This window comes from Calidris pugnax, unplaced genomic scaffold, assembly GCF_001431845.1.
Source record: "Calidris pugnax isolate Ruff unplaced genomic scaffold, ASM143184v1 scaffold82, whole genome shotgun sequence".
Taxonomy (NCBI): domain Eukaryota; kingdom Metazoa; phylum Chordata; class Aves; order Charadriiformes; family Scolopacidae; genus Calidris; species Calidris pugnax.
Genome location: NW_015090833.1, coordinates 2,075,780 through 2,088,220, shown reverse-complemented (window position 1 = coordinate 2,088,220; position 12,441 = coordinate 2,075,780).

The window sequence follows — 12,441 nt, the reverse complement described above, 5'->3', positions numbered from 1 at the left end:
CCAGCTTGCTGTAGAGCTCTTGCCCACATATTTTAAACGCTGCCTGGTTCACTTGTCCCCTGGCAATATCCCTCAATAACCTTCAGCTTAAACTGGTTTCCCCTTCCTGAGTCCCACTGCTGGAGACTAGAATAACAGAACCACAAATCATTAGTAACTGGTAACTCTAGGATGTAAAGTGAAGTTTCTTCTCTGGACAAGAGTTCTTTTGTTCCATAGTGCTTCCATGAAACGGAAGGAGAAGGGTCTGGTGTGCGTCCCCTCCGTGCTCATTGAATCCCTCTGCCATGAAAACGGGCTGAATCCACCCTGAAATGCAGGGCTCTGCCCAGCTTCGTTAGCCGTAGCCTTCCGATGGCTTAATCAATGGAGTAGCTGAGGGATAAATTGTGTTCTGTCAAGCCAGTAAGAGGCAGGAATTAAATGCATGCAGGGCAAAAAGCCTTTCTAGGCCTGAGCTTGTTTAAAACAATGTAGTGATAGGTCTTTGGATCAGGCTTCACAGGAAAATGTCTGTGGAAGGTGTGAGCTTTTTGTTCTTGTTAAATGTAATATTGATACTTGCAGCTTCTGTCCACATGCTTGATGTGGTTAAAACTGGTGTTAGCGATACTGTGGAGAGTGAGACTTCTCCCTGTTCTTTTGTCACTTTTTGATCCTCACTGCTCAAAGTTAACGAGCTCTCTCCCTGCATCTTTCCAGCTTCTGTTTGCCTGGGAAGCTGCTGCTGAGTCCTGAGCGAGCTCCACCTGCCCCCCAAACTGCCCCCAGCTCAGGTGAGAGCAGGGTGTGTTGGAGAGGCTTCTGCAGATGTCTGATTTGCTTCTCGTTTTAGCTCGTGCCAGAGCCACATCACCAGGTGAGAAAAACCCAGCAGGCAATCAAACGGCTCAGTCTCCACCTTGTCAGGAAACGGGGCTGTTCAGCGAGCGGGCGCTTGCTTTTTAGACACAATCCTATAGGATCAGGGTTCTTGCAGTGTCAGGGATTTAAGACTTTTTAACTCCCCCTTCCCCCCCCCCCCCCTTTTTTTTTTTCCCTTGCTTGTCTGAACAGCTCAGGGCTCTCCCGGCATCACTTCAGTGCAAGGACCCGTCTGACACTACTTATGCCAGGTCCTGCCTCCCTCTCAGGAGAAGCAGTCTGCAACTTTTGCTGCTCCATCTCCAGCGCTCCATCTCGGGAGAAAGCAGAGCTCTACAGAGTGGATTTGGGGTAAGAAGAGAGAACTTTGGAGGGAGGGAGGGTTTCCTAACCCGGTTTAATGGAAGGTCTTTTCCTTTGCATGCTCTTTTAGGAGGGGGAGGCATTTTAAAGAGGTGGTGGTCCTCCCTCCTGCGGGGTTGTCTTTTTATAATTGATAAAAGATTAAAAAGTCCAACTTCTGCAGTGTGCTTGCTGATTAAACTTCATTCAGTTTGTTGCGTTTCTGCCTTTATAATTCTCCTTGGGACCAACGTGAGAGAGGCTGAATCAGTGAAGTCTATTTTTTTAAGCTGATTTTTTTAAAACAAATTTACAAAGAAAAAAAAACTCTCAGGAGAAGCAGTCTGCAACTTTTGCTGCTCCATCTCCAGCGCTCCATCTCGGGAGAAAGCAGAGCTCTACAGAGTGGATTTGGGGTAAGAAGAGAGAACTTTGGAGGGAGGGAGGGTTTCCTAACCCGGTTTAATGGAAGGTCTTTTCCTTTGCATGCTCTTTTAGGAGGGGGAGGCATTTTAAAGAGGTGGTGGTCCTCCCTCCTGCGGGGTTGTCTTTTTATAATTGATAAAAGATTAAAAAGTCCAACTTCTGCAGTGTGCTTGCTGATTAAACTTCATTCTGTTTGTTGCCTTTCTGCCTTTTTAATTCTCCTTGGGACCAACATGAGAGAGGCTGAATCAGTGAAGTCTGTTTTTTTTTTTTTAGCTGCTTTTTTAAAAACAAATTTACAAAGAGGAAAAAAAACCCAAACAAGCCAGGATTAAACCCACCGAAATGACTTGCCAGGAGCTTTGGTTTTGGCACCTTCTCTGCTGCTGCTTTCCCGAGGAGGTCGGTGGGTTTGGCTGGTGCAGTTGTGCTGCAGTCCGAGCCCCGCTGCGGAGCCTTTGCGGGAAGAGCATCAGGGCGCGTTGCTGGTGCAGCCCTGCCTGCATCCCCAGCCTTCCCCCGGACACCCCTCTCCTGCCTCCTCTCCCCACTCTCACGCCTTGTCACCCCCCTCCCACGAAGGACCCGGGGGTGTCGTGGCGGGGTGCAGAAGTGCGGGGCTGGGGGGTGGGTAGGGGGGGGTGAAGAAATGGGGCGCTGCAGCTTTAAGAGTGCAGTAGTGCCAGAGCTTTTCTCCTTCAAGTGATCTGCAAAGCAGCAGCATCAGGCAGGGATTCCCCTTCTCCTGCTCGTCCTGAGCTCTCCGGAGCTGCCAGCTGGAATCGGGGGGTTTGCAGCCCCAACTGACTTGCCTTTACCTCTGATTTTTAATTTTTATTTTTTTTTTTAAAACAATCAGTTAAAACCCAGACTCTGCTTCAGCACCTCTCTCCCAACAGACCATGTCCTTGTGTACTCGTGCTTGCTGAGCTGAGCTTAAAAAGTGTGTTTTACCCATCTCAGAAAAGTGCTCTCGTGACTTCGGTGCGTTAATACCTTTTGACAGCCTTTGAAAGTTGAATTTGCATTGGAAATGCCTTGGCACAGCCCTTTCCTGCAGAATTTTAACTTGGGTTTTCTGGAGAAATGTGCTGTCTGAACACAATTTGTTAATGGCATGAGGACTGAATTTTTAACTCTAGAAGAAAAAAAAAAAATCACTTGGACAGAAATGTGGGCTAGCAACTTGCATTTTCCTAGAATAAAAATATGGATATTAATTGAAATGTAGCTTCTTGCCAATTTCAGGGTGTTGGTAACTGTATGAATGAATGGGGCAAGGGGAAAAAATGCAGTTTGAGCAATTATCAATTCTGTTGAAATAACAGTGCAGTCAGCTGTGCTGAAATCCCTGTAGATATGAATTTCTTATTATGTGTCTGGGGGCGAGGGGGTGGAAGCTACTCAGCAGTCAGTTGTTACTGCACATACCAACTTAGATCCTTGCTGCTGCTGTGGAGTTGATGCTGGATGACATTAGCAGTGTCTGAAATGACTAAATATTTGACTTCCCTTTTTTAGTGATGTCTCTTGACACCAGGAAGCCTTCTTGTCCCCACCGAGGCTGAGGCAATTACTGGTGTCTGCAACTTTATTTGAGAGTAGTAGTGTATGTTTACATTGATTAGATCTGTAATTGTGGTGGCTTTTTTATCGTGTGCTTGTACAAGGACTAAAAAAAGGCAGTCGGATCCATGGGAAAGGTAGGTGTTACCCTCATCACCGAGGAGGGGAGCTGGGACCACAGTTTGATCTCTCAAGGTCACACACTGATGGTAGAGGCAAGCCCCTAGGCGCCCTCGAGTGCGAAGGCGTTCTTTTAATTTGAATTAAACTTCCAGATCTTCCATCAGATCTCTGGCCCCAAGTCTTGAAGGCGCAAGGAGAGTTGTAAAGATGAAACTTTGAATTTTTGCATGACGTAAAGAAGAAGTTAACGTAACTGAAACTCAAAGGGCGGCGATGCGGGCTTTACGCAGCCCACTGATGCTCTGGTACTTCTGTCTTCCTTACGTCATCCTATTAATGAGCAGAGAGAATTTAATTTGTGAAGTACTTACGCAAACGTTTGTGGCATTTATGCAGAACCACTCTAATTGGTAGAACGGGAACAAAATAAAAGTAACCGAGCCAACACCAGGCTTGATGTAAATCACCAAAGGATAATGAATATGACAGGGTGTTCCAACATAGGGGAATTACGGAAGGGTAATCAGCATAAAAGCATATTGGTCTCTGCTTTCAGAAAAAAACCCTACTGCTCTAAAATTGAATAGAAGAACAGATTTCACCAAAGGTGATACAAGTGGGGAGAGCCTGGGAACTGCAGGGAAGCAGCCACATTCACTGGGTTCCTCTCTTGAAAGGGTTTTCTTCATGTCTCCTTGAAAACCTGGAAAGATGACTGTCTACCAGATACACAAAATAGAACCACTCTAATTGGTAGAACGGGAACAAAACAAAAGTAACTGAGCCAACACTGGGCTTGATGTAAATCACCAAAGGATAATGAATATGACAGGGTGTTCCAACATAGGGGAATTACGGAAGGGTAATCAGCATAAAAGCATATTGGTCTCTGCTTTCAGAAAAAAACCCTACTGCTCTAAAATTGAATAGAAGAACAGATTTCACCAAAGGTGATACAAGTGGGGAGAGCCTGGGAACTGCAGGGAAGCAGCCACATTCACTGGGTTCCTCTCTTGAAAGGGTTTTCTTCATGTCTCCTTGAAAACCTGGAAAGATGACTGTCTACCAGATACACAAAATAGGAATGATTATAGAGGACAAAAATGAGCCAAATCCAAGACTTGTTCATTCCAAATAGTCCTAGGAATGATTATAGAGGACAAAAATGAGCCACATCCAAGACTTGTTCATTCCAAATAGTAGTCCCTGTATTGAAGTGTCACTGGTAATCTCCTGTTCAGGTATAATTCAAGTATAACTGAATACATGCAATTATCAGGAAATTAAGGGCAAAGAACCCTTCAGTGCTGAGCAATGGGAGGAAAAGTTGCAAAAGACAAAATACGGCCAGAGTGCAAGGGTTGGGGAGGGAGGATGGACTTTATTATCTGTCCTCTTGCCTTACATCAAGGTGGTGCCCTAGCAGTTCTTGCTTTGTGCCCCTGGGAAGGCATCCTCAGGGCACATTAAATCTCAGCTGGAGTTTGTAGCACTTCTGGTACCACCTTCAACTTCTGTGCTCTGCCTGCAGCCATCCACAGCGATAGATATCCAGACAGTTTGACTATAACATAAGCCAGGGCACTGAAAAGCCTGAGTGCATAGATTTGGTGCCTCTGTGATATAGACTTTGCTGTGTCTGAAAGACCGTATTTCAGCTGATTTCTTTCTTTGATGCCAGTCTCTGATCTGGAAAGCCGTGATCTTTTCCTGGCTGCCATATTGATTTTAGAGCGAATTTTAGCGTTTTGGGCTGCCGGGGGTATTTGCTCCTGCTAGAGGCTTTTCTTATAAGAATAAGGTGTCTTGAGGAAGTACTAGCTTTATAAAATAGGTTTATTCCTAGTGCCTGCTCTTGGGGCTCGTGGGCTCACACAGAGAGATGCTGTACCAATTGCTGTGTGGTTACAGCCAGCGCTTCTACCGGAGCCTCAGGTGATGCTGCTTCACCACGTTTAGTGACTGGGACTTAAATCAAATGACAGCCTTAATTTTTGGAGAAGGTGATGGATTCTCCGCCTGGTGCCCCACTGCAAAAGGCACGTGTCCTTTAAGTATTTGGGTATTTCCATAGTTTGTTTTAACTCTTGCCTTTCGTGCTGCTATGGCAAATGTAGTGTGCTGCAACAGCAGGTTGTGTGCCAGGCTGTAGGGATGTGGCTTATTTCCAAGCTAATATGTGCTTGGAAATAAGCTGCTCCCCTCATGAATGACATACTCCGTGGGTATTACCTACCACTGCAGCAGACTCATGTGTTGCAAGTTTCTTTCTTCCAAGAAGTCCGGTTTTATGAGTGAAAAAATGCAGAAGTGATGTGAGGAAGGATCTCTTAAAGGGGAATTTAAAAATTGCTACTGCACCCCAACTGAAGGGTCATTGGTAACGCCTGTTGCAGTGAAAAATTGGGGAAGATATGCTTTCCCTTCCTGAATGATGTCAAGCCTTTAATAGTTTTGCTCATTTTCACACAGACCTGGCACATTTGGACTGGGGCAAGGGAGAGAGGCTGCTTCTTGCAAAACCTCTGCAGATTGTTCCACTCGACTCCTTCACTGCAGAATCCAGAGTGATGAGGAGTGCAGGGGGTGGGGGAAGTTGTTGGCTCTCTCGGTTGTGCGATGTGATGCACCAGGGTATTAAAAAGCCTCACCAGCTGCTGTAAATTGCTTTCTGCCTATCCCTGTCTGACACGTGAACACAAGAATTCCCATGCGCCAGGAATCTTAATGTTTTTTTTTTTTTCCCTACCTCTATGCCTGGGCATAAATGTCCTTAAGATGTAATTTTTCCAGCTCAGCCTTTAGAATTTCTAATTATGCTGGGAGAGCTGGGCTGCAGTGGGGTTGCCATTCGGCTACCCTTCTCGTGCCTTTCCCCTGCTTTTCAGACAACTGACCTTTTGAGAAGGGAAAGTCCCTACTGCTGAGTGAGGAAGAACTAAAATTTGGCAAATCTAAATGGGTTTTAATTTGCATCGATGGACTGCAGCAAATAACTGTGCATTTATAAACAGAGGGGAAATCTTACCTCATTTTAAAAGCTTGCTTGTGATAAATAGAAAGTACTCTGCATTGTCTTAAAGAACAAAATTAAGTGAGGATGTGCTTATCGAAGATGCTTTTCACTTGATTTAGCAGCAGCAGTTGTGTTGAATACTGTGAAAAGAAAATAAGGTCCCTGCCCCAGAAAGCTCACAGACAAGAGTCTATTCTATTCAAGCAAAGCATGGAAATGGCCTTGAACTAGCTGTTGACCTTGAGTTGTTGGTGAAATTTTTAGGTTTAAAATATCAGTGGATTGTAATTTAGCATCAGTCGTTAAGTCCTTTGCCAGTCCTGTTGTTCTGAAAAGGTGGAGAGTTGACCAATTCTGTACCATTTGATTAAACAAAGGGGAATGATGTGGAGAACCATTTTTAACTTTGAAGGTCACTGTCAGCTTGGGGACAGTGGGGAAGAAGTTGAGGTCATCCCTAAGGTGCTGTGTTCTGGCTCCTGTGGAGTTCCCGGGCTCTGAAACGCTTCCCCACACATACATTTCCCAGGGGATACCCGAGTGCACCTTTACATAGAGTAAAGAACATACTTTTTTTTTGACAGAAGTGGCTGTTGTGCCAATGCAGCAGCGCTGTCAGGGGCAGAACACGTGACGATAGCCTGGCTCCCTCACACCACTTGCAGAAGTGCTCGAGAGCTCCTGCCGTGCTTCAGAGAGCAGCATCTGAACTCTCTGGGCAAAGAGGGGCCTGAAGGCACGTACCCTTGAACCCAAGGGCAGGAGGAAACCAGTGGCTGAAGCATCTCTGGCAATTAACCTGGGCTGTGGAAAAGAGGGCAAGTTAGAAGGCCGGGTGGCAGTCCTGGGGAGACAGACCTTGGGTTGAATACACCAGGGAACGTTCAAGCTCTGAGGCTGCCTTGCCTACAGAGCTGGGAAAGTCAGCACACCGCGGGGCAGAGGCGAAAGAGCTCTGCAGAGGAGCTGTAAAAATGTGGTTATGGCACAGGGTAAGACCATGCAGGGTCCTTGTGTGCAGCTGGAGGAGTTTTCCAGGAGGGGTGGTGCAAATAGGACCCGCTCCTCCTTGAAGGCTCGGTCCTAGGGACGGGACGGGCAGTTGTTCGGTGCCCGCTCAGCGGGTATCGGCTGGTGAGATGGGGGAGAAGGGATGAAGAGAGAACAATTTGTGGTTTGCTGGCAAGTCACCCGCTCTTTGATGCACTGCAGCAAAAGCCCTGTCTGAAAACTCTTCAGCAAAGAAGGACATTGCAGGGGAAGGGGTGACAACAAAGGAGGACATGGGGGGGGGGGGGGGGGGGGGGGGGGAGACGACGACGGGCTGCACACGACTGAAAGATGCTGCTGCAAGCGCTGTGACAGCCAACCCCTGGGCTCTGCTCCCCCCCTGCATGGTCATTTAGTGACTGAGTTGGCCAAGTCCATTGCCTGACGTCTGCGAGTAGAATGCAGTGTTCTTTCCCTGGATGTCCTTCAGTTGCAACGGGGTTTGGTGCTGCGTGTAGGCATGTCCCCGGGGGCTGGTTGTCACCATTCGGGTGACAGTCGGGATGAGGAAGCGGCAAGGCTCCGGTAGCCAAATTGAACTTGGGTGACGAGCCACCACTGCAGCATCCGCTCTGCAGGTGCCTTCCCAAGGATGTTATAACATCCTGGGGACTAAAACGATGGATGCAGCGCATGATGTAGCAGCAGAGCTGGTGGAAAGGAGGTGTAGACCAAAGAAATGGCGATCTGCTGATGCAGCGCAGGTCAACCTTGGATGATTGGTGTTGCAGCCTGCGTCAAGGTTCCTGCACCCTACCCTGAGGCAAGCAGTAAGAGAAAGGACACTTCATGTGTCTTGTCTACTAGGGATTAAGTTGGTAATAGTCTTTTTTGGACCCCAATAAATATACCATAGCTGCAGAGAAGACCACAACCTGCAGGCTGCCCCGTCAGATGATCTCTTCTGTCCCCCCCTTAGGAAAATTACACCCAAAGTGACCACTGAGGAGTGGAAGGAGACCCCAGTGATGTCTGGGCCGGGTGCAGGGCTGCTGGCCACGGGCTGCCAAGGACTCAGAGGAGCGCTCATAAAGCGGGCATCCTGCTGTGCTTCTTCCAAGCTGGACCTCTTGGCCACGCAACCCGCTAGCCAAGCAGCATGTGGCCACCTTGCTCTGGAAGGAGTTGCGAGAGGCTGTGGTAAGGCTTTTTAACTTTGTGTTTCAAAATTAACCTGTTTACTCTTTACGTTGAAGTCATAATATTGAGGTAGAGGAGCGGGGACGCTTGCTTAGATGGCCTTATATGCTATTTCTTGTGGTGCTAGTAAGCACTGGAGAAGCCAAGTTTGCAGGAGACCTCAGACATGGAAAAACCTTGCGGTGGTAAATTGTTTTTATTCTGACCGTTCCCGTATAACACATGAGTTGAATGCATCATGTGATGACTCTATTTCTGTTGGTAGGTAGCATTCATGATATCAATGTTTAGCCAATGTTTATTTTCAGACGCTCTATTTTAAGAAACTGACTCAGATTTACATGTGATGGGTGACTGTGGTAACAAAGCTCTTAACTCAGAGTCCTGTTACTGGCAATGTCGGGGTGTTTAGTTGTATAAACAACTTGGGTGGCACAACATCCCAAACCAGCCATTTGAACTGGGCACACGGGACTGGCATTTGTGTGACTGTGATTTAAAGCTGGCCTTTTTTGCCATGTTCTCCTCAAATGTCCTGAAGAGCTGCAGTGGCAGCCAGGAGGGATGCGGGGACCTGTAAATGCATGTTCTCCAAAGCTTTGAGTTGTTCTTCATGGCTGCTCTGTGCGGTGCCATCTCAATGGAGTCAAAGTTGCTTTTTGCTTGGCAAGAGCCCGCAGGGAATTTGGAGAAGGATGGATTAGGAAAAGTATTTCTTTCCATGGCAGTCATTTCAGGAGGAACCAAGGGGTTGCAGCAGTGGTCGAGGACTTGTGGCCAGGCTAACAGAGCTGCTGGTTTCTGCTGGCCTTGTGCTGTTCTGTGGGTGCTGAAGGTGGATTCTTGCTGCTGCCTGGGCTTCCCTCTCTAAGCAGCTCTGTGTGAGACAGCTGAACTCGACCCCTTTTCTTGGTTCCACAGATGGGAAGCACGCAACACAATAACAATTCCCACAGTCCATTGGGAAGCTGATTGCAAAAAGCAGAGTTTTCTTAAACTGGCCAAAATGACCTTGCATCTCCATCTGTGCAGTAGTAGGAAAAATGGGATGAGCTTCTCCCAGATGCCCTGAAGGAGACTCTTCCCCCTGTACCCCTCCTCCCTGCTGCAGCCCCTGCGACCTTGTGCACCTGCATAAGGTGAGGATGTGTCCCCAGTAGCCCTGCAGGTTAGAGGAGGAGGAGGAGGAGGAGGACGACAGGGTAACTTGTTCCCAGGACAAGGGACTCTTCAGGGTCTGCTGGCCACCAGCCTCCCAGCAGAGGGAGGCAGAAGCTCACCAAGTTGCAGTCCTGCAGCCGCTCTGTGCTCTGTCAGCCTTGGTGTCACTAAAACCAACCAAACAAAACCACCTCACCAGGAAAAGAAGCATTTCTCTCGCTGCTTAAGGATAAAGCCTTTGAGCAGCAGGGATTTGCTACCTGTAATTGCACCAGCTAATCCTACTAGCAAGCTCTGTCCTTCACCTTAGCTACTATTCTTAGTTCAGTCCCTGCTGGATTCTTGACAGAGCAAATGCTAAGGCTTGGTCTGTGCCTTTGGAGAGATTAGTTGAAGGAGTGAATTTGGAAGCATCTTCCCTCTCTTTAAGAGGCAAAGCCATGCAGGAAACTGATGGAGACCCTGCTTTTTTGAGAGAGGTAAGTCGAATATTGGTGGAAATACGAAGAAAGCGGTGGAAATGCTGATGGATGAACTCGGTGAACTGTATCTAGCCCAAGGGAGTGGACTGAATGACTTAAGTTTCTTGTGACTCTTTGCTCTTATGACCTTAGTACAAAAGTCTGTCTCTTGTCTTTTTTTATCTGAAGCTGTGTCTCCATCTTGCTGCTCTTTACGTGTTCCACCAACTAATTCACAGAATCCTTGTGCCATCCAGGCCCTGCTCTTGTGGGTAGGTGTGACACTGGGGAGGAGTGACACAGTCCAGGAGGAGATTAATGGCTGTCTAAAGAGGTGTCTGCTTCTTAGAGGAGTAATGTGACTGCCGTGTCCTCGGTGGCACTCTTCCCTGAGACTACAGGGGCAGGTTTTTGCATTGCAGGAGTGGAATATGTCAAAGTGCCTCAACTTTGGGCTTTTGCAGCCTAGTGGGGGCTTCAGTGTGTCTCAGTCCATCAGTGGTACAAGCCCTTTCTAACAGGCCAGTTGCAAACCCCGTCGATGTGTCGAGGTGTCACTGCACCTGGCAGCTCTTGCTGGATGCTGTCTCCTGTGCAGCGTGGAGATCTGGGGGCTGTGTGTGTCCTTGCTTCAGTTTCTGTCTCATCAGGAGAGAGAAAGAATACGACTAAGAGAGAGAAAAATCCTGTTCTTGGAACTGGTACGTGTCTGAGCAAGGCCAATCAGACTGTCAGAGTGAAGAAGGCATTTCAGTTTGAGCAGCCAGATGTTTCAGTTGTCACTGGAATCACACTCAATTGCCTGGAACATCATCCCTTGCTCTGCGCTTGAGTTAGTGCGGTTCCTTATGCTAATTGCTCTGCTTCTCTTCCCTCTTTCTGCAAAAAGGGGAAATGTTCATACGCTGCTGAACCCACAAAATGGTTCAGGAGGGAATACACCAGTGTTCTTGGAGACCAGGAGCTTCTGGGAAATGGTGCTATTGGTGGTGTTTAAATGGGTTTTTGGCTGTTTAGATAGAGACGGTGCAGGAAACGGAACCAGACCTGAGTTGCTGTGTACTGATGGGGGAGGCTAATTAGTACATGGTGTGAAAGGGTAGCTTGTATATTAGACCATTACCTGTGAGGTGGACTTTCCTTATATCTTAGTCCTTATATCTTTCTTCCCTCTTTATCCTCAAACACAGCACCTCTGTTTGGCAACTGTGATGTGACATAAACATAGCCAGACTGCTGCCAGCAGCCTGGGCCACACGGGACTCCTGGCAACCTGCTGGCCCTGCAGGGATTCGGGAAGGCTCACTGAGCTCTGCAGAGACTTGTGTCTCACCAGGGCTTTTCTCTTCTTGTTGCCAGATCTTCAGCAGTCTTTCCAGTTACTCTCTCCTTAAGTGTGAAGCAAAAGGAAATCCCAGCATTGACAGGCGTACCTGCAGAATGTGACCACTAAACACCAATCCAAACTCTGCAGAAATTATATTGAGGATTAGAAAGACCTGCATCCTTCGTGTGGCTGAGAAAGCGGTCACTCAAGTTTGCAAGACACATGGGAGCACCAGCAATCTAGCAACCTGAGCATCTGCTGAGTAGCAGCATGCTCACTGATGCTAATCACTCTGCTCTGTGTTTACATGTATGCAACTGAAGAGACTTTGTCCCCATCTCATTAGCTGTAATTAGTGTTTACTAAGTACGCATGTATGTCTGCAGCAGTCTTGCCAGAAGACAGTGTGGAGAGAACGGATCTACAGAAGAGCTGGGGACAGTGTCTGTTGAGTTCATGACAGCTTGTGCTCCTCTAGCAGCCTCAGAGCTTCTCTTTATGCTTACGTTCACGTTCCAGGTGGTTGATGTGTCTCAGTCTCCAGTCCTTGTCCATCCAGTTGCTGCAAGTGAAGACTTGAGCAGAGAGCCAGCTGCTGGAGTGAAGTAATGATATGCTTAGACCCCAATCACATTATCTCAAGTTGAGTTGATAGGCGAAGTGTGTCTTTCTACTCTTAGACTATAGAGTGTGAGAGGGAGCTGGTTCAGGCTGATGCTCCCTTGGTGTGAGCTGGGATTTGTTGTGTGAACTCCTGTGAGTGCAGGCTGGGAGCTTGTACACACGGATAGTTAATCCAGCTCTGCTGAAGCATGGCATTCCCTCAGCTGAGCTAAGGGGACTTGTTGAAACACATGACACTGCAGTTGGATGCCTTCCACATTCACTTGCTGCTAAAGTTTCCCAACTTTGATGCTAACCAGGGTATTTCCGCAATAGAAGATGTAAAACAGGTTATTGAGGTT